Below are 26,504 nucleotides of genomic sequence, written 5' to 3' on the forward strand. Positions count from 1 at the left end.
TTTCCCGGCTTGGCTTCCCCAGTGATTTTACCCACACACTGCTACTGCATACAGTATTTGTGTGTTAGATGCAGTATGAAGGAACTACAAACAATACATGATAGTGTAGACTCATGGGCCAGTTGACAGAGTGAAGGAGAGTTGAGTAAGATATCAATGTAAGGGAGAGAGATCAAGCTACTGGCCTAAACCCTTGAGGGTTATACTGTAGCAAGTTCATGGCTTATGTAGCTTTTTCAGAATTTGCACAAGGGACTTTGCACACTGCTGGGTTGGTACATGAGAAACTACAAATTGCATGGATTTGAACTTTGAGCACAGGGCTGTCTAAGGGTACATGTTGTTAGTGCTGTACTACCAATCCTCAGATGATCTATCCTCCTCCATATACAATGGTTCATGCAGTGAATACACAATGCTAAATCAAATGCTTACTTGTCATGTTTACTTGGTGAATACAACAGGTGCACCGTGAAATGTGTGCGTGCATGTGTGTGAGAGAGCGCTTTTTATCTTAGAAAAGCCCACAATGCTGAGAATCTGCTACCATACATGTCCATATACCTTTGAGCTGTGCTTCTTGGTCCTGACCTTTGGGACCCATCAAACGTCTCATTGGGGTTGGGTGTATGAGGGGGTGGGTAATGTGTACCTGTGGATCCCCGGGACCATGTCCTTGAATGTACATGACCCATCTAAATATATCTAACCCATCTAAATATAATCTGAAATTGTAAACCATGAAAAATGTACGAAATATGAAAACTGAAAAACTAAGGCATGGGTAACTAAGGCAACCTTTTCTTGACCAGGGACCCCACCTCCCAAGCAAACCAGCGACTCACAGAACCCCTTCATACGTTAGCAAAAAAATGTCTTGTCTTATAATCAGATGAATAATGTGGAGAAGTAATCAACATTTTAAAATGAATAGATTTGGAACATTGTATTTCATTATTTTGACCTCCCCACATTATAATTGGAAGAGGAAGTGTAAACTCTGACATAGCCTATTAGCTAGAAAGGAAACTACAAACTATTTTTCTCTAATTGTAGCTGGTTAAGCAAAGGCTAGCCATGTGGTGGCAAAAAATATATGTCCAAGTCAAGAAATCTTACCAACAGCTAGCGACACTTGCCATACTGGTAGCCTATTAAAGGGTGCTTTTTCAAAGCTTATGTCAAATACTCCAGTGAGTGCAATTGACTCCAATGAGAGTAATTTGCTCAATATTTGGAGTTGAGAAATAAAGTTGAAATAAGATATTCTCCTTTTTTTGTAACTGTAGGTATGTAATTCAAAATCTGTTTATTCTGTTGATATTCATATATTTTCGCGGACCCCCTGCAGTACCTGGGTCCGTGATTACAAGTTGAATACTCCTGCACCAAGGCATACAAAAAAATCATGCTAACTGACTATCAATCACTCATTACTACACTAGAAAGTGATTTTCATGCAAGTGCTATCTCCAGGATAATCAAGGCCATTGTATGTCCTCAGACATCTCTCCTTATGAGTTATACTGCCAATTAAAGTGTGTGATGAGCTGGATTCTTTGGGAGACGTTGTCATTCATCTGAAGCTGGGTGGAAAACATGCATGCTACTATCAGCATTCAGCAACATATAGGAGAAGATTATCATCCCCAGAATCAACAAGCTCTTATCTCTTTGCTGGTCTGAAATCTCAATGCTAGTAAAATGAAGGTACACATGTTTTGGGGGAAATACTCAGCATACAGTAAGTAATTCCTTAATTTTACCCAACAAACCAGGCCTTCAGATTGATCGGCCTTCCATCTCGATGACATCAGCTCAGAGAGCAAGCCACGAGTATCCACTGATTGCCCAACACATCGACATCGGCTAAAAAAATAAGGGAATATACAGAAGGGAAAATATACACTATGAATCAAATATGCACAATGGCTGAGACCATTCAACCTAAAAATCCATGAAGATCTTGCGCGCACACACACATGCACAATCTTTCTCCTCCCTCTTTCATGAATAATAAAGGAAGAATCCGGACACTCATATCGCACCAGAGGAGTACTGCTCTCTGGCATCTTTCAAACAGGTAATGCTAAATAATTCAAGCCATGGTTTGCTCCGACAAATGAATAGGGGGCTGTTTCCTCCTCTCTTAAGTGATAGTCTGAACGCAATTACCTCTGCCATTAGTATGTGAGTCTTTTTTAGTGCTCTAATTGATGCTCTGAGGGTAAAAAAAAAACAGCTGGTTTCAACAGAAGAGATAAAACATGAGGTGGGATCAACCTTGGGAAGAAACAGAGTGATGATAGAATCCCATCCTGTGCTCCATCGATCTCAGCTGTATAACACTTGTATTAGTAAACATGGTGAACACAGTGGAAGTTTATGTTTTTGTCTGGGCGGTTATTTGTGTGATGTAATTACACAGAGAACACACATTTGATGGGATGGTAATAAAGTAGGTATGCAAATGCAAACCACTAGTGTGTAGACAACAGTTTGCATGCCATGTAAGTTACACAGAAAATGCTGTCTAGGTGAAGAAGAGTCTCATTACAGAACCAAATCAAACAGTATCTTTGTTTCAAGGAACTACATATCACTCTTAAACGGCATCCATTTCCCTCTGCTATCCTCTGTGGGTCACAATGGTTCCTGTATACGTTTCATGTACTAGCAGGACTGAGGGAAAATGACATTAAAAAAGTATGTTTGCCCACCATATCTTTCCAACATTAAACTAATGGAAAATATGCATGCCAATTACATTTTGTGCCTAAACCTTATTTGTATAAAAACAATGAGGCTTTGACATTCTTCCCTTTGTAGCTCACACCAAGCAACAAAGGGTCCAATGATGTGCTCTCCCTCCACGATAACAATGTCAGCAGGATAAAAGTTTTGTGAGCCATTCAAATTGCGTTCTGTGGTGTCTCGGAAACACAACATAAAAATAGAGCTGCGAGCAGCAAATGAACGGGGGGTTAACAGGATGACAGATAGGACACAAGATCTGTTGGATAAGCACTCCGTCATGTAGGAACTATCTTTATTCCTCAGTGAAAGTAGGGCCGGAACGATACCAGTATCACGATACTCCTTAGTGACGTGGCAAGGAAACAAAACAAGAAGAGACTGTTTTCTTTAGGAAGACAGCCTTAATATTCTAAGCTATAGCACACCATTTTTATTTAATTTTTTACATCGTGTTTTTGGTCTGCTGGAGCTTGGTCTGCTTCATGTTTTAATTTTTGGCATGGAACAAAAATATTGCGATACTGGTGTCGTCTCGGTCCTAGGTGTAAGCACTACCATGTTGATTTAAACCTCAGTTGGTACACTACACATTAGCATTCCGAAATACTTCAATACACTCTCACAGCTGTAATACGCTGACTGCGAAAGCGTCAGGACTTCCGGCTTCTCATTTTACCGATTAAAATATCCATTTGTTCACAGCATTCAGACCACAAAACAGGGAAACAATGTGATTATATACCTATATGGATTTTTTTTAAATCACATTAATTGTCTGCATAATTTGAATTGAACATTCATTTTTATTAGACAAAGTCCACTTGATCAATAGATATAGCTCTAGTATCCTATGGTGCCGCTGGTACCAATGACATCTACAGTATGGTGCCACAAAACTGGTCTGGTGCAGCCATCTTTGGTTGCATTGACTTTCTATTCACACAGCTTCTAAGGACATATTCATAACGTTTACATACCAAATTTTATTGCCCCATGTCCATCGGTTCAGTTCTATTAGCCAGTTGTTGTTGCCCATCGTAGAGTCATAAAACAGTATGTTTTAACTAGCACTTCTTTTCTGCCTCGCCACACTAGTTTCAACCTCGTGTGGGTGCCAGCAAGCTAGCAAGCATGCAAGGTAGTGCTAGGTATCAACAGCCAATCCAGTAGGGTCTGGAAGCTACAGTATGGTGAGCTTTGATTGGCAAGCGTGCCGCAATGATGAAGTATTTGTTCAGCTTTCCCCAACTTTGGTCCCACCCTGTTCACATCCATTCTCCCATACTTGCATCGCCGAATGGTCCCCCCACCAACTTTCCCTTCCCATCATTGAAAAGGAATGGTGCTCTGCCTCCCGGGTGGCGCAGCTGTGCCATCAGAGACTCTGGGTTCGCGCCCAGGCTCTGTCGTAACCAGCCGCAACCGGGAGGTCCGTGGGGCGACGCACAATTGGCCTAGTGTCATCTGGGTTAGGGAGGGCTTGGCCGGTAGGGATGTCCTTGTCTCATCGCGCACCAGCGACCCCTGTGGCAGGCCGGGCGCAGTGCGCGCTAACCAAGGTTGCCAGGTGCACGGTGTTTCCTCCGACACATTGGTGCGGCTGGCTTCCGGGTTGGATGCGCGCTGTGTTAAGAAGCAGTGCGGCTTGGTTGGGTTGTGTATCGGAGGACGCATGACTTTCAACCTTCATCTCTCCTGAGCTCGTACGGGAGTTGTAGCGATTAGACAAGATAGTAGATACTAAAAAACAATTGGATACCACGAAATTGGGGAGAAAAAGGGGTAAAAAAAAGGGGGAAAAAAGAAAAGGAATGGTGCTCTGTTGTTTCATTGCTCCCAACGGAACATGTTAAGACGTACCGTAACCCGCTGGCTCCTGAAGCCCTCACGAGCTCCCGAGTCTAGAAGCAGTTTATCCAACACGTTAGCTAGCTAGTGTCGCAAGTTAGCATTTCGCTAGCTAGCTGAGCTGTTTTACAAGAAAATGGCTGAGATGAAAAACACTGTAGCTAGCGAGAAAGCCCTCTGCGACAATGTTATTTGGGTGTGGTCATGCTAGATACCTGTCATTGAAGTTGGTGGTTAATACTGGTTTAAGATTGAGGTGTGAGAAACTGTCCGCCATGTTTTGGTAAGGGCTCTGAGTGACGTCACACACCCAAGAAGCCTCAACCAATCACCAACGGATATTAATGACTTGGGTCGTGTTCCTCTGCTCAGACGTTGCATGCATCAAACAATCATTGCGTGCAAAGTCATCAACTGTGTCATCAACTGACAGATTGCAATAACATATGATGTGGTTAGCTAATAATTAAAATTCCTATCTTGGCATTGTGAGATCTGTTCGGTGTCAGCAACATCGGAGCAGAGGAACACACCTTTTGCCTCCGGGTATCCTATGAAAGGACATTTTGTGACCAGATATGTGATCAGCCAGCATCTCCCAAAAACAGATGTCCTGCCCCGGAAACAAATTATTATTATTATTTTTTATCATATTAGCGTATGTGTTTATATGCATCTACTGCTATAGTGTGAATGCATCAATGTTATTTTCTCAAACTCTTTAGGGACTATTGTAAGTCCAAAACCAATCTGGAGTGAATCTGACTTTTAGTCCAAGAGAAGAAGATTTCCTATGATTATGTATTTTAGCGTAAACATTGTCAAAAAAGTGAATTGTTAATTGTTTCCTTGTTTTTTAAGATATCAATGACAAACTTTTCATATGGTTCGTCATGGTAATGTCTTCGATGATCCTAAACAGTTTCAAGTTGATAGGCCATTGTGAAGGGGATTTAAATTGACACGTAACATTAGATTTTCTGATTTATCAATAACTCAGCCATCTCTTTACTAATCACTTATCTTTTCTCAGACTAAGTTAAGAGATGTACCATGGGCCTACACACTATATTTGAGAATACAATTTTCAAAGGTTTTCCAAAATTTACAAGATGGAGGAAAATCTATCCTGACGGACCTTATATGTCGTTGAGCCAAATTTGTTCAGAATGAGGAAAGACACTTACACACATTTCAAACTGGACGGCGGATATGAGAGCGAGACTGCTTATAAGAGACTGCCAATCGGTGCCATGCTTTTTGACAGTTACTCATGGCCTCTAGTTTCTGTGTGCCAAATTAGAAAGAAAGTTACCAATCTATGCTTGAGTTATTTGACCATGTAAAAAAAGAATACAGAGAATAACAATAGGTTTTCTCAGCTTTGCTCTGAATCCCTAACAAGGAAGCTGGTGTTTGGAGCCTGACCTGAATTTCAACACAAGTTACCGTGAGTCACATTCAATGGATTCACAAAGTTAGAACTGCAACACATCAAAACCATAAATAAAACCAGAACACTGACATTACTATACCACACAAACCTAGTTGTACAAAACAAGGAAACACTACTGAGGGAGGGAGGTAGGTAGGTAGAGAGAAATGTCTTTAAGGAGGTCTGTCTCTTGTGGCTCTACACAATAGTCTCTTGCTCCCTGAGCGTAGCTACTTCTCTGAACACTTCCCTCCTCCTCCCGATTCCTGCACATCTTTCCACCTGGTGACTCGGTGACTGACAGGTTTCCACAGGGAATTGTATAAATTCCGGGCTTTGAGTGAATATGTCCTTTAGGAACCTGTTGATTACACATAAAAGCCACCTGAGCAGATAAGCAGCTGACAAAAACTCCCAGGGCTTCAACCCAACAAGTCCCACATACAGGTATAGACAAACTTCCGAGGCAGGGTTTCACACACACACATCATAGTAGATGGAACGGCAGACGTAATTCAGGCAAGCAATCAAAACGACATACAGTGCCTTCAGAAAGTACCCATTGACTTAATCCACATTTTGTTGTGTTACAGCCTGAATTAAAAAATGCATTAACTGGATTTGTTTTCTCACCGATCTACACACAATACCCCATAATGACAAAGTGAAAATGTTTTTAGACATTTTAGTATATTTATTGAAAATTAAATACAGAAATATATATTCACACCCCTGAGTCAATTCTAGGTAGAAGCACCTTTGGTGGCAATTATAGGCCCATTTTTTCAGAATGAGGAATGACACCTACAGTGCATTTAGAAAGTATTCAGACCCATTGACTTTTTACACATTTTGTTACGTTACAGCCTTATTCTAAAATCCTCATCAACCTACACACAATACCCCACAATGACAAAGCAATTTTTTTAGCAAATGTATAAAACAGAAAAAACGTATTTAAATAAGTATTCTGACCATTTGCTATGAGACTAGAAATTGAGCCTATTCTTTAGATGTTCCTACAACTTGATTGGAGTTCATCTGTGGCATATTCAATTGACTGAACATGATTTGGAAAAGCACACACCTATCTACAGCTCAAGTTCAAAGTTTAAATACACTTACAGTGGGGAGAACAAGTATTTGATACACAGCCGATTTTGCAGGTTTCCCTACTTACAAAGCATGTAGAGGTCTGTAATTTTTATCATAGGTACACTTCAACTGTGAGAGACGGAATCTAAAACAAAAATCCAGAAAATCACATTGTATGATTTTTAAGTAAGTAATTTGCATTTTATTGCATGACATAAGTATTTGATACATCAGAAAAGCAGAACTTAATATTTGGTACAGAAACCTTTGTTTGCAATTATAGAGATCATACGGTTCCTGTAGTTCTTGACCAGGTTTGCACACACTGCAGCAGGGATTTTGGCCCACTCCTCCATACAGACCTTCTCCAGATCCTTCAGGTTTCGGGGCTGTCGCTGGGCAATACGGACTTTCAGCTCCCTCCAAAAATGTTCTATTTGGTTCAGGTCTGGAGACTGGCTAGGCCACTCCAGGACCTTGAGATGCTTCTTACGGAGCCACTCCTTAGTTGCCCTGGCTGTGTGTTTTGGGTCATTGTCATGCTGGAAGACCCAGCCACGACCCATCTTCAATGCTCTTACTGAGGGAAGGAGGTTGTTGGCCAAGATCTCGCGATACATGGCCCCATCCATCCTCCCCTCAATATGGTGCAGTCGTCCTGTCCCCTTTGCAGAAAAGCATCCCCAAAGAATTACGTTTTCACCTCCATGCTTCACGGTTGGGATGGTGTTCTTGGTGTTGTACTCATCCTTCTTCTTCCTCCAAACACGGCGAGTGGAGTTTAGACCAAAAAGCTCTATTTTTGTCTCATCAGACCACATGACCTACTCCCATTCCTCCTCTGGATCATCCAGATAGTCATTGGCAAACTTCAGTCGGGCCTGGACATGCGCTGGCTTGAGCAGGGGGACCTTGCGTGCGCTACAGGATTTTAATCCATGACGGCGTAGTGTGTTACTAATGGTTTTCTTTGAGACTGTGGTCCCAGCTCTCTTCAGGTCATTGACCAGGTCCTGCCGTGTATTTCTGGGCTGATCCCTCACCTTCCTCATGATCATTGATGCCCCACGAGGTGAGATCTTGCATGGAGCCCCAGACCGAGGGTGATTGACCGTCATCAGTTGTTGCCTTCTCACCAAGCTGCTTGCCTATTGTCCTGTAGCCCATCCCAGCCTTGTGCAGGTCTACAATTTTATCCCTGATGTCCTTACACAGCTCTCTAGTCTTGGCCATTGTGGAGAGGTTAGAGTCTGTTTGACTTGAGTGTGTGGACAGGTGTCTTTTATACAGGTAACAAGTTCAAACAGGTGCAGGTAATACAGGTAATGAGTGGAGAACAGGGGGACTTCTTAAAGAAAAACTAACAGGTCTGTGAGAGCTGGAATTCTTACTGGTTGGTAGGTGATCAAATACTTATGTCATGCAATAAAATGCAAATTAATTACTTAAAAATCATACAATGTGATTTTCTGGATTTTTGTTAGATTCCGTCGCTCACAATTGAAGTGTACCTATGATAAATATTACAGACTTCTACATGTTTGTAAGTAGGAAAACCTGAAAATCGGCAGTGTATCAAATACTTGTTCTCCCCACTGTAGGTTGGAGTCATTAAAACTTGTTTGTCAACCACTCCACACATTTATTGTTAACAAACTATAGTTTTGGCAAGTCGATTAGGACATCTACTTTGTGCATGACACAAGTCATTTTCCCAACAATTGTTTACAGACAGATTATTTAACTTATAATTCACAGTATCACAATTCCAATGGGTCAGAATTTTACATATATAAAATTGACTGTGCCTTTAAACAGCTTGGAAAATTCCAGAAAATTATGTCATGGCTTTAGAAGCTTCTGATTGCTAATTGACATCATTTGAGTCAATTGGAGGTGTATCTGTGGATGTATTTCAAGGCCAACCTTCAAACTCAGTGCCTCTTTGCTTGACATCATGGGAAAATCAAAAGGAATCAGCCTGGTTCATCCTTGAGAGCAATTTCCAAACGCCCGAAAGTACCACGTTAATCTGAACAAACAATAGTACGCAAGTATAAACACCATGGGACCAGGCAGCCATCATACCGCTCAGGAAGGAGACACGTTCGGTCTCCTAAAGATGAACGTACTTTGGTGCGAAAAATGCAAATCAATCACAGAACAACAGCAAATGACCTTGTGAAGATACTGGAGGAAACAGGTACAAAAGTATCTACAGTGCCTTGCGAAAGTATTCGGCCCCCTTGAACTTTGTGACCTTTTGCCACATTTCAGGCTTCAAACATAAAGATATAAAACTGTATTTTTTTGTGAAGAATCAACAACAAGTGGGACACAATCATGAAGTGGAATGACATTTATTGGATATTTCAAACTTTTTAACAAATCAAAAACTGAAAAATTGGGCGTGCAAAATTATTCTGACTGGTGCACTTAACAAAATAGATGGCATCATGAGGTAGGAAAATTATGCAGATATATTGAAGCAACATCTTAAGACATCAGTCAGGAAGTTAAAGCTTGGTCACAAATGGGTCTTCCAAATGGACAATGACCCCAACCATACTTCCAAAGTTGTGGCAAAATGGCTTAAGGCCAACAAAGTCAAGGTATTGGAGTGGCCATCACAAAGCCCTGACCTCAATCCCATAGAAAATGTGTGGACAGAACTGAAAAAGCGTGAGCTAGCAAGGAGGACTACAAACCTGACTCAGTTACACCTGCTCTGTCAGCAGGAATGGGCCAAAAATCACCCAACTTATTGTGGGAAGCTTGTGGAAGGCTACCCAAAACATTTGACCCAAGTTAAACAATTTAAAGGCAATGCTACCAAATACTAATTGAGTGTATGTAAACTTCTGATCCACAGGGAATGTGATGAAAGAAATAAAAACTTAAATAAATCACTCTCTACAATTACTTTGACATTTCACATTCTTAAAATAAAGTGGTGATTCTAACTGACCAAAGACAGGGAATCTTTACTTGGATTAAATGTCAGGAATTGTGAAAAACTGAGTTTAAATGTATTAGGCTAAATTGTATGTAAACATCCAACTTAAACTGTATATAAGGTCCCACAAGTTGATAGTGCATGTCAGAGCAAAAAAACAAACCATGAGGTCGAAAGAATTGTCCGTAGAGCTCCGAGACAGGATTGTGATGAGGCAAAGATCTGGCGAACGGTATGAAAAATGTTTGCTGCATTTAAGGTCCCCAAGAATACAGTGGTCCCATTATTCTTAAATGGAAGAAGTTTGGAACCACTAAGACTCTTCCTAGAGCTGGCTGCCTGGCCAAACTGAGAAAATGAGAGAGAAGGGCCTTGGTCAGGGAGGTGACGAAGAACCGGATGGTCACTCTGACAGAGCTCCTCTGTGGAGATGGGAGAACCTTCCAGAAGGACAACCATCTCTGCAGCATTCCACCAATCAGGCCTCCTCAGTAAAAGGCTCATAACAACCCACTTGGAATTTGCCAAAAAGGAACCTAAGGAACCTCTTCGACCATGAAAAACAAGATCCTCTGGTCTGATGAAACCAAGATTGAACTCTTTGGCCTGAATGCCAAGCGTCACGTCTGGCGGAAACCAGACAGAAAGCATGGTGGTGGCAGCATCATGCTGTGGGTGGATGTTTATCAGTGGCAGGGCCGTGGAGACTGGTCAGGATCAAGGGAAAGATGAACGGAGCAAAGTACAGAGAGATCCTTGATGAAAACCTGCTCCAGATTGCTCAGGACTGGGGTGAAGGTTCACCTTCCAACAGGTCAATGACCCTAAGCACACAGAAAAGACAACGCAGGAGTGGCTTTGGGACAAGTCTCTGAATGTCCTTGAGTGGCCCAACCAGAGCCCTGACTTGAACCTGATCGAACATCTCTGGAGAGACCTGAAAATAGCTGTGCAGCGATGCTCCCCATCCAATCTGACAGAACTTGCAAATACAGGTGTGCCAAGCTTGTAGCGTCATACCCAAGAAGATTTGAGGCTGTAATCACTGCCAAATGTGCTTCAACAAAGTACTGAGTAAAGGGTCTGAACACTTATATAAATGTTTTTTTTGTTGTCATTATGGGGTATTATGTGTAGGTTCATGAGGGGGGGAAATGATTGAATCCATTTTAGAATAAGGCTGTAGCGTAACAAAATGTTGAATAAGTCAAGCGGTCAGAATACTTTCCAAATGCACTTGAAAACGGTTTAAATGGGCCGGCAGATATGAGGGTGAGACTGCTTACAACAGCACCACCTATAGGCCAATCGGTGTCCTTATTTGTGCCATTATATTTAAAAGGAAATAGGAGGCAGCTGAGCTCAATTTGGAGTGTCATAGCAAAGGGGTGTGAATACTTTTCTAAATGAGATATTAATGTATTCAATTTGAGATATTTATGTTTTCAATAAATATGCAAACAATTCTAAAAACATGTTTTCACTGTCATTATGGGGTATTGTGTGTAGATGGGTGAGAACAAAGTCTATTTGAAAATACATTTATCAGGCTGTAACACAACAAAATGTGGAATAAGTCAAGGGGTATGAATACTTTCTGAAGGCACTGTATCTAACACTTCACTGAATTCCTTCCCATAAATATTAACAGGCCAAAGTGAGTAATCCTCTCCGCCTACACCTTCGGTGTGAGTCTGAGTCCCATGAACAGATGGCAGCAAGACTCATATTCAGATCTGGCCCGATGTGCCATCTCTGTGAATGAACAGACAGGCGTGTTCTACAGTGGGGGAGAGGAAAGTGAATTAAAGCTACAGGAAACCACCATCCATGCCTATGTGATTTTGATGGATCCCCACAGTAATAAGAGAAAAAGCAGTTGGATGGTCTCCAGCTCTCCTCCCTACCCCCAGATTCGGCTCCCTATGATTGACTGGGAGGCTTCTAGTCTCAGATTGTACTGTAGGGCCCAGATACACCCAACCATGAGCCTTTTCACTTCAACTTTGGGTGTAAATATTATCAGGGGTTTGAATGATTTGTAAGTGGGCTATAAGAGGAACCTTATCCCACGAGTCAGGTATCTAATTCAGGTATTCGGATATCGGCAGTGTACAAAACCGTCAAAATGTTGTTTTTTTGTGTTTTTTTTAAATCAAGTAATAGGCCCCTACTTGAAATACATCAGAGAAGTTATAAAAGCATACATGTTGATTTTCAAGAGAGCAGATTGTTTTATACATGGAAGTACACTGAAGTATAAACGAATGGAGACAACAGAAAACCTGTTCTCATGGTCTATGATAAATACAACAGCTGTTTGTCTGTGCATGTGTTAACAACAGGTGTTTCTTTCATTAATGAGTCTATTGATTCATTTTCTCAATGTGCAGTATAAAACGCGATTGCCGTCCTCTCACTATGCATTTGTGCTTCTTTCCCTTGCTCATTAAAACGTGCCCCTGAGTAATCCACTTATTGTAGGCTGTCGACAAATGCTTCAAACTCTACGTCAGTAATAAAAAGGAAGGATGAGAGAGGCAGAAACTGATTGCAGAGCCACAGAGCACTTAAAACTCATCTAGGTTGGACTTAAAACAGGAACAAAGTCTAAATTACTCATCTGAAATATTCTGCCACATTGAGTGAGAAGTGTGCGGGTAAAGGTGACCTAGCTATTTCTGTAATATTCAACTTTTAGGATATAAAAAAAGGGTGACAACTTCTCCACTTGCCAATAAAGCACTGGCTCAAAGAGTTATAGTCTGGCTTCCCCCAAAAAATAATTGTGAACCTCCTTTGCCAAAAATGTCACCTCATTTCCCAGTAGACATATCGTTTCCTGGGACCCTCTTTAATATTTCAATACAGGCAAATATGAGGAGAACACGTGAGAGTAGAGAGAGAAACATTAAAGAGGGATTTAGTGAAGAAGGACTGTTTTATGTACGGCACAGGAAATAACTCATATTATAAGACTCAATTTACCGATCAATCAGGGATTAACGTCAGAGCCATCCTATAAATCACAATTTTATCAGCCCTGGAACTCTCCCATCATGCAAATGGATTGGATTGAGGGGCTCGGTGTCCGACCTGGGAGAGTGTGACATCTGTGACATCTAAAGCAATTTAGGGAATCTGCCAGTCTGGTAATTGGATCTTTAACCCTACAGAGCCAAACCAAGAGTGTGTGAGAGCAGGGAAAAGTTTAATGGATGTGGATATCTCTAGCTCTGGTGGCCCATGTGAAATGTTATAGGCTTGTACTGACATCAAACATCATATGAGGAAGATTATGTGCCAGAGGTCAAGTAAAAACAATTTGAGTTGAACATGAGCAGGTACTGAATACAAGCAACTGTTAGGAGGAATCTGTCCACTGATTTTCTGTGTTGTATTATTTTTTCTTACGACATTTCAAACTACAGTTAAATGTGTGTGTGTCTGGGGTGGGGGGTGGGGGGGTGGGGGGGGCAGCCTATAGGAATTACTACAATAACTTTTTGAAAATATTCTCACCCATGAAATGAAGGAGGAGGTATAATATAAGCTGTAGTCAACTATACTGCTAAGAATGTCATCATTGCTGGGCCGGGGTTCCATTATGTAGAAGATTGCCTTGGAGACCTAACAAGATGTCCTTCTGGTGTGATCAGATTCCACTCAGGCTATGGAGCTGTCAGGCATTTTGAAATTACTGAGGGGAAATAGCCATTTAAAAATGCTGTACTTTACTGTTTTAGAAATGGGGTCCCAATGCTCCCCTCACCACAACCCACCTGCCATGCCGATATCACTAACATGTACCTCAGACTTTATGTCCAGATCACGGGTGCTTATTGGAACTGTGAGTAAAAAATATGAAATCAGATATTAGATTCGTACACAGAAGCACGGAGTATTAGGACACTATAGTAGCTTTTGGAAACTGAACAAATTGAGAGATAAAACTTGATTTTCCCGTCAGGAGATTGCTTTCCTGTCAGAGAATTTCTGCAGTCCAATACAGCGGATTGAGATTAAATGTCGGCTTTGGCGACCAAATATTGAAGTGTCTTAATCTAGCAGTCATTTCTGCTCTGTTCTATAGATAGTAAAGCCTGATTATCACAATTCCTAAACTGACTGGAGCAGGGGGGCTCACACACATGCTCACACGCACTGTCTGACAGTAACATTGAAATTCATGAACCGTTTTTCATCAATGCTCTGTCACAGATTAACTCGTTTTATGTTGACAGTCAGTTATACAAACCAAATGGAGGAATCACAGTAAAATCCTCCCGGTCCAATCACTAGGCTTTTGACTGAGTGTGCAGTGCTGTTATGCTGAGCAATAGAGTAATTTCCAAGTGCCTTATGCAAAGTAAACAAATCTCTCCACCTTTGATCAAAGACTCTCCTCTGTGCCTTTAGGCTGTTAGCTACTATCACATCCATCTCTACTCATACATTTGAGTGGTGTTGATCAAAAAGCTTTCACAAAGCACTCTTAGTTTCCTGATTTAGGTCTATGCTCTACAGCAGCCATGGTGAGTTGCCACACCAAATCTAAACCCAAGAGCTTAGCGTCTGATCCTTTACTTTCTAATGACACAAGTACAACTGAATGGCTGCCATAAGTACAACAGCCAGGAAAAGCACACAGCATCCGCAATGACTCATCACAACAATCTCTCCTTAATGCAGATCAATCTCTATGCACTGCATGTCCATTCGTGTTTGGTTACTAGTGTTTGGGAAACAATCAAGGCCCAGACAGACTAGTCAGGGCCTAGTCTGTGTGTGTGTGTGTTGTGTGTTGTGTGTGTGTGTGTGTTGTTGCGTCTGTATGTGTACGTGTGTACGTACAGTATGTGTGATTCATAGCTTTTTTCAAAGTCATCTACCTTTGATCGTTTCTCGGATGACAGAGCACTTGGCCAGTTACAAATCCATAAAGTGCCTCTAACACGCCGGAGCTCTGCATGAACAAACATGCCAAAGAACACAGTGAATAAATACATAAACAAGTAAACATTTAAATACACATACACATACATGAGTACCCTTTCCTCGGACCCCTAAACCAGGGTAGTGAGTTGGGAAATTGCCTTGGAGATGGAGTCGCCTGAGTGGGCACAGTTATTACAGCAGGAGATAAGGCTGGGGCTGTATGCTGACGCCTCTGATGGCTCAACGGCCGGTGAATGTGTGACACTGAGGAACCGCACAGCAGGGGAGCTCCAGCCAGCACAGCACAGGCAAATGGCAGGCAGATAGACGCCTCACTGGGGATGGCTCCGATGATGGGGTGGCCCTGGTTAATCTGACAAATCCCCTCCACTAAAAGCCTGTCACACAGCAAACAAGTCAGACAGCAACGACAAGAGAGAGAGGAAAGGACGTGCGCATACTGCAAGAGAGACAGTGAGAGATGGAGAAAGAGGTGAGATGAGTGGATAATACGAATGAATCTCATTTGGCATAAAGCATAAAACTCACTAAAACATATGATTGCATTTACCTTAAAAAGTGATACATAATTATCTATTCACTTCTCTTTAGACTAGAAAGACTTTGATTTGTCATTGTTTTGTGAATAGACACTGGGCAAGCACAACATGGCACTCTACCGAGCAGTCTATGGAAGATCACAAGGAGCAACAACATCTAATTAGTAGCTCTTTCAAAAAGACGAAGAAATACACCATCAAGACAGGAGGGCACAATACAAATGAAGTAGCATTGTCCCAGCTACATTGTTTATCGGGCCAGAGTAGCAAGTGAATGTGCATCACCCTGCACAGTAGACAGAGAGTCTGAAGAGTAGCGTTATCTGAGCGCATAGATTAAAGGTCACATGAATAGGACCACCCCAGAGGTCTGTGTATCACTGTACAAGCAACTGTTACTGTGCATTTGTAGACACGGAGGACACAATCAATTGGGGCACATTGTGTGTTCCAAAAGGGGTTCTCAGGTCAGAGAGGGTAGTTAGGCTTGATAATGCGAGCAGCAGCGCCTCCCACAGTGGTATCCAGCAGGAAGAGAAAGCCTGGTCTACTAGAGGGAGTAGACTGATGGCAGTCCAGTCACAGCTCCGATGAGTTAATTGCACTTCTCCAATTTGTCTCCTAAATCAAACCACTGATGAACACTTCAATTAACGACAAGTACTTTTAACATGTTGTATTAACACTTACTATCGTATTAACTTTTGTGAGGAACATGTACTGCATATTTGACTTTGAAGCATCTGCACAGTGGAAGAGAATGTCGAACATAGCATAACATCAGTGTATATCAAGTGTAGGCTCTACAAATAATTATTTGATTTTTATGGGTAGACTACGGCGCTGGGCTGGAGAAGAGAGGTTGTGCGTTCCAAATGGCACCCTATTCCCTATAAAGTGCACTACTTTGACCAGCGCCCCTTAAATAACAATTAGTTATTAATGCTTCAGTAATGGCATTGAGTAGCCTAAGCTCTGAAACAGCAGCTTCAGAACTATTAATGTACTCTTGTCCCCATTAACCCCTTCCACACACATTCCAATCTAGTTTTCATAACCCTCTCCTCATATCTGTACACATTGCAACCTACGTAATGACTCCCTTGAACCCCCGCGTTCAGAAAAACAAACATTTGCTGTTTGGAGAAAGGGGAAGAATCAGACAGCAGGTCTATGTGTGATTCTGGATTCTAATGGTTTCCCCCTCGGGCCCCGACATTTATCTGAACACACCTACACGTACTGAAAACACCAAATAAGAAAGGAAAAATATAACATGTTAAAGAGTGTATGAATCTACTACTGAACAAAATGGTATCACAACATGGTTCACAACATAATAAGCAGACATGTGAGTGTATTATCAATAAGTAGGCTGATGCTTTCCTTCAAATACATTGTACATGTCGCATCAGCAGCGGAGTGCTAGAGAACATAGTTTTCAGGATGACATTTTTCTCTCTGATTAATACAAGGAATGTTATGGAAGTACAGAAGCCCTGAAGCCCAGGGCAATTATTTTGATAAAAAATTACTCTTGGAATTATTGTTTTAACAACTAAGTATCTCATTCAAACGACTTAGTATCTTGTTTGAATGACTTAGTAAAAAATATACAGTACCAGTCAAAAGTTTGGACACCTTCAAGGGTTTTTGTTTTTTTGTACTATTTTCTACATTATAGAATAATAGTGAAGACATCACAACAATGAAATAACACATAAGGAATCATGTAGTAACCAAAAACGTGTTAAAGAAATCAATATATATTTTCTATTTGAGATTCTTCAAAGTAGCCACTCTTTGCCTTGATGACAGCTTTGCGCACTCATAGCACTCTGAACCAGATTCACCTGGAATGCTTCTCCAACAGTCTTGAAAGAGTTCCCACATATGCTAAGCACTTGTTGGCTGCTTTTACTTCACTCTGTGGTCCAACTCATCCCAAACCATCTCAATTGGGTTGAGGTAGGGTGAATGTGGAGGCCAAGTCATCTGATGCAGCACTCCATCACTCTCCTTCTTGGTCAAATAGTCCTTACACAGCCTGGAGGTAATTTGGGTCATTGTCCTGTTGAAAAACCAATGATAGTTCCACTAAGCGCAAACCAGCTGGGATTGTGTTTCGCTGCCGAATGCTGTGGTAGTCATGCTGGTTAAGTGTGCCTTGAATTCTATGTGTGCGGAGATCATCCATTCACCTACTCTGTGTTTCACAAAAACACAACTGTTGGAACCAAAAATCTCAAATTTGCACCAAAGGACAGATTTCCACCAGTCTATTGTCCATTGTCTGTGTTTCTTGGCCCAAGCAAGTCTCTTCCTTTTATTGGTGTCCTTTAGTAGTGATTTCTTTGCAGCAACTCGACCATGAAGGCCTGATTCACGCAGTCTCCTCTTAACAGTTGTTGTTGAGATCTGTCTGTTACTTGAACTCTGTGAAGCATTTATTTGGGCTGAAATGTGAGGTGCAGTTAACTCTAATGAACTTATCCTCTGCAGCAGAGGTAACTCTGGGTCTTCCTTTCCTGTGGCGGTCCTCATGAGAACCAGTTTCATCATAGCGCTTTATGGGTTTTGCAACTGCACTTGTGGAAACTTCCACAAATTCACTTTTAACAAAGCACACCTGTTAATTGAAATGCATTCCAGGTGACTACCTCATGAAGCCGGTTGTGCAAAACTGGGGTGGCTACTTTGGCAAAGGGTGGCTGCTTTGAAGAATCTCTAATAAAATACATTTTGATTTGACTTACACTTTTTTTGGTTACTACATGTATCTCGTTTGAACGACTTAATTGTTATTTTGTCTAATTAGGCCTCATTTGTTATGCAGCTTGTCAGACCGTGTAATGGTTGCTGCACCCATCCATTCACCGATTCCACCCATTGATATGATTATTCATTGACAGTTCTTTGATAGCCTAAAGCAGGGCTGCTTTTGAATGCCAGGGAATGTAAGTGGGTGAGTATGGAGCAGAGCGCAATTCGAGCAGATTTAAAAAATAATGTCTGCTTTCTCTCCCGCTTTGGTACTGCTCAGCCACAAGCTCTTTGCTTAGCATTTTTCATTTCCTTTAATTACTGTGACCACACCCACAGTAGCCTATATCTACGTTTATATTCTACTTTCTATGATTACAATATGTAGTTTCAATTTTGAAGGACTTCAAATGTAATAACGGACATTTAGGTAGGCAATATATAGGCTACTGTAAAATATAGTAGAATAGAAACAATAACATAAATCAATTCAATGAATGTATAATATCAGCAATATGTCGTAAATAATGAAGGCCAGTATCAACTTCCTTTCATGAATAAAAGGGGATAAATAATCTCAAAATGCAGCGGTCAAATGATTTTTGGTTGCTATCTCTCAAAGATCTATTACATTTACAGTTGAAGTCAGAAGTTTACATACACCTGAGCCAACAACATTTAAACTCAGTTTTACACAATTCCTGACATTTAATCTGAGTAAAAATGTCCTGTCTTAGGTCCGTCAGGATCATCACTTTATTTTAAGAATGTGAAATAGAGAGAATTATTTATTTCAGCTTTTAATTCTTTCATCAAATCCCCAGTGGGTCAGAAGTTTACATACACTAGCTTTCCACAAGCTTCCCACAATAAATTGGGTGAATTATGGCCCATTCCTCCTGACAGAGATAATGTAACTGAGTCAGGTTTGTAGGCCTCCTTGCTCGCACACGCTTTTTCAGAGGACATTTCTCCAAAAAGTATGATCTTTGTCCCCATGTGGAGTTGCAATGCACAGTCTGGCTTTTTATGGCGGTTTTGGAGCAGTGGCTTCTATCTTTTTGAGCGGCCTTTCAGATTATGTCAATATAGGACTCGTTTTACTGTGGATATAGATACTTTTGTACCTGTTTCCTCCAGCATCTTCACAAGGTCCTTTGCTGTTGTTCTGAGATTGATTTGCACTTTTCGCACCAAAGTACGTTCATCTCTAGGAGACAGAGCGTTTCTCCTCCCTGAGCGGTATGACGGCTGTGTGGTCCCATGGTGTTTATACTTGCTTACTATTGTTTGTACAGATGAATGTGGTACCTTCAGGCATTTTGAAATTGCTCCCAAGGATGACCCAGACTTGTGGAGTTCTACAATTTTTCTTCTGGGTTCTTGGCTGATTTCTTTTGATTTTTCCATGATGTCAAGCATAGAGGCACTGAGTTTGAAGGTAGGCCTTGAAGTACATCCACAGGTACAGGATAGGCCTTGAAGTCTATCACAGTGCCATCCGTTTTGTCACCAATGCCCCATATACTACCCACCACTGTGATCTGTATGCTCTCGTTGGCTGCTCTCGTACAGATTCGTTGCCAAACCCACTGTCTCCAGGTCATCTATAAGTCTTTGCCAGGTAAAGCCCCGCCTTATCTCAGCTTACTGGTCACCATAGCAACACCCACCCGTAGCACACGCTCCAGCAGGTATATCTCACTGGTCATCCCCAAAGCCAACACCTACTTTGGCCGCCTTTCCTTCCAGTTCCCTGCTGGCAAAGACTGGATAGAATTGCAATAATTACTGAAGCTGGAGACTTATATCTCCCTCAATAACTTTAAGCATAAACTGTCAGAGCAGCTTACCGATCACTGTACCTGTACACCACCCATCTGTAAATAGCACACCCAACTACCTCACCCCCATACTGTTATTACTTTTTTGCTCCTTTGCTCCCCAGTATCTCTACTTGCACATCATCATCTGCACATCTATCACTCCAGTGTTAATGCTAAATTGTAATTACTTCGCCCTTATGGCCTATTCATTGCCTTACCTCCCTAACCTTACTACATCTGCACACACTGTACATATGTTTTTCTATTGTGTTATTGACTGTATGTTTGTTTATGTGTAACTCTGTTTTTGTCGCACTGCTTTGCTTTATCTTGGCCAGGTTGCAGTTGTAAATGGGAACTTGTTCTCAACTGGCCTACCTGGTTAAATAAAGGTGAAATACATTTTCTTTAAACAGTGTGTAGTGGGAAGAGGGTAGTTAGAGCCAAAGTCCTGTCTGTATACCGTAGTTAGTAAGCATACTCCACCTAAATTAGTTCTGATCAGTGCTCGCTGCTCACTTGGCTTCTGGGCATAGGATAAGCAGGAGAAAAACACCAGCATGACAGTGCATAATTTCCAAAGCCACTTTAACACAAAAGTCTTTGATTGTCTTGTTCAAATTCATTAATACAACATTTCTTCAGACTATAATTACAATTGTGGGTAATTTCTTTGGCTGAAAAGGCTACTTGCTTCTCTCACTTTGAATAAATTTGTATTTCCATTGGCTTCAGGGGCACAAAGGCTGTCCAGCTAATTTAACTGGTTCATTTCTGACTAGGCTAAATAAGCACAGTCCTGCATGTTCTTTACATTTACAGTGCCTTCGGAAAGTATTCAGACCCCTTGACTCTTTCCACATTTTGTTAGACCCATATTCTACAATGGATTAAATAATCCCCCCCCTCATCAATCCGCACACAATACCCCATAATGACAAAGCAAAAACAGGTTTTTAGAAATGTTTTCAAATTTACTTCAAATAAAAAACTGAAATATCACATTTACATAAGAATTCCAACCCTTCACTCTGTACTTTGTTGAAGCACCTTTGCCAGCATTGAGCCTTCTTGGGTACGACACTGGAAGCTTGTATTTGGGGAGTTTCTTCCATTTTTCTCTGTAGATCCTCTTAAGCTCTGTCATGTTGGATGGGGAGCGTTTCTGCATAGCTATTTTCAGGTCTCTCTAGAGATGTTCGATCGGGTTCAAGCCCGGGCTCTGGCTGGGCCACGAGGACATTCAGAGACTTGTCCCTTGAAGCCACTCCTGCGTTGTCTTGGCTGTGTGCTTAGGGTCGTTGTCCTGCTAGAAGGTGAACGTTCACTCTGGAGCAGGTTTTCATCAAGTATCTGTACTTTGCTCCTTTCATCTTTGCCTTGATCCTGACTATTCTCCCAGTCCCTGCCGCTGAAAAACATCCCCACAGCATGTTACCACCACCATACATCACCATAGGGATGGTGCCAGGTTTCCTCCAGAAGTGACGCTTGGCATTCAAGCCAAAGAGTTCAATCTTGGTTTCATCAGACCAGAAAATCTTGTTTCTCATGGTCTAAGAGTCTTTATGTGCCTTTTGGCAGACTCCAAGTGGGTGTCATGTGCAATTTACTGAGGAATGGCTTCCATCTGGCCGCTCTACCATAAAGGCCTGATTGATGGAGTACTGCAGAGATCGTTGTCCTTCTGGAAGATTCTCCCATCTCCACAGAGGAACTCTAGAGCTCTGTCAGAGTGACCATTGGTTTCTTTGGCACCTCCCTGACCAAGGCCCTTCATCCCCGATTGCTCAGTTTGTCCGGGCGACCAGCTCTAGAAAGAGTCTTGGTGATTCCAAACTTCTTCCATTTAAGAATGATGGAGTCCACTTTGTTCTTGGGGAACTTCAATGCTGCAGACATTTTTTGGTATCCTTCCCCAGATCTGTGAATCGACACAATCCTGTCTCTGAGCTCTACGGACAATTCCTTTGACTTTATGGCTTGGTTTTTGCTCTGACATGCACTGTCATCTGTGGGACCTTATATAGATGGGTGTGTGCACCTTTTCAAATCAAATCCAATCAATTGAATTTACCACCGGTGGACTCCAAGCAAGTTTTAGAAACATCAAGGATGATCAATGGAAACAGGATGCACCTGAGCTCAATATCGAGTCGTATAGCAAAGGGTCTGAATACTTATGTAAATAAGGTATCTGTTTTTTATTTTTAATACAGTTGCAAACATTTCTAAAAACTTGTTTTCGCTTTGTCATTATGGGGTATTGTGTGTAGATTGAATAAGGATTTAACGTCGAAAAAGGCAAGGGGTCTGAATACTTTCCGAAGGCACTGTACATTTTAGTCATTAGGGTTATATGCCTTGCTCAAGGGTACATTGACATATTTTTCACTCAGTCGGCTCGAGGATTCGAACCAGCAACCTTTCCCAACGCTCTTAAAATCCTTAACCTCTTGGCTACTTGCCACCCTTGTTATTATAACCAGCTGTACTGTTTAGTACAATCTGGACGAGGCCATTCTCAAGAGAGCATGTTCATTTACAACATGTCAATTTTATTCACCATCACCAAAAAAGTAACCGTCAAGTTTATTCATATTGAGGAATATTAAGTCCTAAATGTGCCTTTTAAAAAATACGATCTTTCAGCCTAAAAGCATATATAGTTAAATATTTAGCTGGTTTAAAAAGCATATCCTCTGTCACTTGACTTCTCTTTGAAAAGGAAATACCATTAAAAAAATTCAGCCTCAAAAGTTCAATAATTCCAGCAGAGAGGGAGTAGGTAGGGAGCAAGGCAGTGAGACAGAGAGAACCTGAAATCAATGTTCCTTGGGGAGTTATTTAGAACTTGGAGCTAAAACTGTATACTTGATTGCACTCTTATTAATTTAGACTACAGACTGTCTCATTTCCCTTCAAGCCAACACTTGCCATGGGGAAACACAACAGGTTACTTTGCAAAAAAAGCCTTGAGGTAATGTCTAAGTTTAAAATGTAAAAATTCCAAATCAGGTTAAGTTGATAGGCTTAAAATATACAGTCTAACAAGGTGTATGCTATAAAAAAAGATATATTTCAATAGCATGAACACTGCAGTTATTTAATAAGATACTATCTGAAAAACGTGATTGTTGAGCGTTGAAGATTTCATGAATTGACTTGCAAGGACTGTTATCAGCCGTATATCTCCTCTGTTGTGCTAAGACTTCTCTTTCAAGCTTTGCCAAAGCAACTAAACCAAACACATAGGGCATTGCAGGGAACACAGGCACTTACATACAGTCTTCAGTAAAATATAAATGTATTCATAACAGCAGACAAGGCAATATATTCTACTAAAGCCAAGGGCAGAGCTGGTCGACTTAATACAAATGAATTATACAACAGCATACGGGTGGAATAGATTCAGTAATTTACTGTATGTACAGTAGATAAATGGGTCAGCCATACAGACATGTAAATGGAGATGGGTCAGACAGAGACAAAGTGTGCCTTTAGATCTCACACACAGGAAAATACAAGGTCACCAAAGTCTATCAGCAAATGGGAGAGAGAGAAAGACTACTGCACTGTAAACTCATTCTGGCTCTACTGTCTGCGCTGATGCATTAAGGATATTGCACAAATCCTAACTCTCTTAATCCTCTAATCTGCAGAAACCAGGGAATTGCTACCTGCATCTGTCAGTCTATGGGATTCGATGGCCACACTGCTAACATATGAACATCACATCCCCTTACAGAGATTTCCACATACACACGATGCCAATATCATCAGCTGTGATTTATGGAAAGCTGTCATGCTGATGTGCTTGCGATGGAAAATACTGGTTGAGTGAGCAGGCACAGGTGTAGTATGGACGATAGTGTCTGACATACTGTATCTATCATTATCAGTGTGAGCAGAAGAGGACAGAGAAGGATAACTAATCAACCAATGTGCTGCTGTATATCATATTATTGTGGACTAGAGCCACTACACTACTTAATTCCAGAGGTCTTACAAAATTTGTTCCTGGTCGTCTTCCATGCAACTGGGTAATTTCATGGGCAATTTCACAGCAACGGAATTACACTTTGACTCAGATTTTTTACTTTCAAATGTATACCAAACAAAAACCATTGATTTCAAATTGTAACAAACCATACAACTCTATGCATTAGGACTACTTTGAAAAATGTACGCAGACAATTTCACAGAAACCCATTTACTTCAAGAACTGTGCATGTAATGTTGAGTAAATGCGGTAAAATCTCTCTTCGTTTTCTATGCGACCACATTTACCAAAAACGCCAAATTAAATTCAAAGACGTCTCCAGAAAGAATACGGTGTCGGCTATGACATGACACCTTAACTTTTACATTTTTTATTTTGGTTATTGAACTACAGTAGGTGAAGTGGATTTACATCCTGTAATGGAATAACGTAACGGAATTACATCCTGGCACCCTGATCTGTACTATACAGAAGTGCATAATTATGGATATGAATGTCATTCTCTTCATGGTGATGTATCCTAAATAGGTACACAAAGATAGAAATATGCAATATCCTTCTTTTGCATATTATTCTACACACTGGCTATTATTGTAATGTGCTCCGCCCCCAAACAAGACCTAATTTGGTTGGTCCGAACCAGACCAAATCTAAAACCGCTCAGGAAGGAGATACGTTCTGTCTCCTAGAGATGAACGTACTTTGATGCGAATAGTGCAAATCAATCCCAAAACAACAGCAAAGGACCTTGTGAAGATGCTGGAGGAAACAGGTACAAAAGTATCTACAGGTATATCCACAGTGAAACGAGTCCTATATTGACATAACCTGAAAGGCCGCTCAGTAAAGAAGAAGCCACTGCTCCAAAACCGCTATAAAAAAGCCAGACTACGGTTTGCAACTGCACATGGGGACAAAGGTTGTACTTTTTGGAGAAATGTCCTCTGCTCTGATGAAACAAAAATAGAACTGTTTGGCTATAATGACCATCGTTATGTTTGGAGGAAAAAGGGAAGGCTTGCAAGCCCGAAGAACACCATCCCAACCGTGAAGCACGAGAGTGGCAGCATTATGTTTTGAGGGTGCTATGCTGCAGGAGGAACTAGTGCACTTCACAAAATAGATGGCATCATGAGGCAGGAAAATTATGTGGAAACATTGAAGAAACATCTCAAGACATCAGTCAGGAAGTTAAAGCTTGGTCGCAAATGGGTCTTCCAAAAGGACAATGACCCCAAGCATACCTCCAAAGTTGTGGCAAAATGGTTTAAGGACAACAAAGTCAAGGTATTGGAGTGGCCATCACAAAACCCTGACCTCAATCCTATAGAAAATGTGTGTGTATAACTGAAAAAGCATGTGCGAGCAAGGATTAAATGTCAGGAATTGTGAAAAACTGAGTTTAAATGTATTTGGCTAAGGTATATGTAAACTTCTGACTTCAACTGTATTATCTCAAGTACATAAATTCACTTTAGCTGTCCATTCTCCGATTTCAGAGCAGAATAACTGATGCACAGAATAACTGATCAATTTACAAACGTGCAACACAAGCTGAACATGACCGATGTCAGTAAACTTAAGTTGACAGGAAAGAAAAGAGGAAGGGGAATCATTCCACCAGAATCTTTTTCAGGGGAAAATGGCGGAAGTGGATGTTCTGTTTGAATCAGATGGCGTGTCGGGTGGAGATGAGAGTGAGAAGAACTGGATTACAGTGGAGAATGCAAAAGGAAATAAGAGAAGTAAAGTGGTAGTGGAAACTTGTAAATCAAAACCAGGTTCGGAGCCTTTTTTGATTGGAATAAGGGTTTTGGATCGATGTTGTTACCTGGGAGATCTGTTTGAAGTCTCTATTAAAATTGTGGATGTGTTGGATGAGGTGAGGTCGATGAGAATAACAGGATGTGGGCTTATTTCGTTTTTTTTGTGTTTCTATGGAACAGAAGAAGCGTGCTTTGCGCCTCAAAAAGATGTCCGATTGGAATGTGTCGTGTGTGGATCTTCGAAGCAGGGTTCCTCTTCAAATCAAATCAAATGTTACTTGTCACATGGCGAATACATCAGGTAGACCTTACCGTGAAATGCTTACTTATATTACTTATTTATATTTTAGATTCTTCAAAGTAGTCACCCTTGCCTTGATGACAGATTTGCACACTCCTGGCATTCTCTCAAACAGCTTCATGAGGTAGTCACCTGGAATGCTTGAAGGAGTTCACACATATGCTGAGCACTTGTTCCTTCACTCTGCAGTCCAAATCATCCCAAACCATCTCAATTGGGTTTAAGTCGGTGATTGTGGAGGCCAGGTCATCTGATG

Source organism: Oncorhynchus tshawytscha, linkage group LG09, assembly GCF_018296145.1.
Source record: "Oncorhynchus tshawytscha isolate Ot180627B linkage group LG09, Otsh_v2.0, whole genome shotgun sequence".
Classification (NCBI taxonomy): domain Eukaryota; kingdom Metazoa; phylum Chordata; class Actinopteri; order Salmoniformes; family Salmonidae; genus Oncorhynchus; species Oncorhynchus tshawytscha.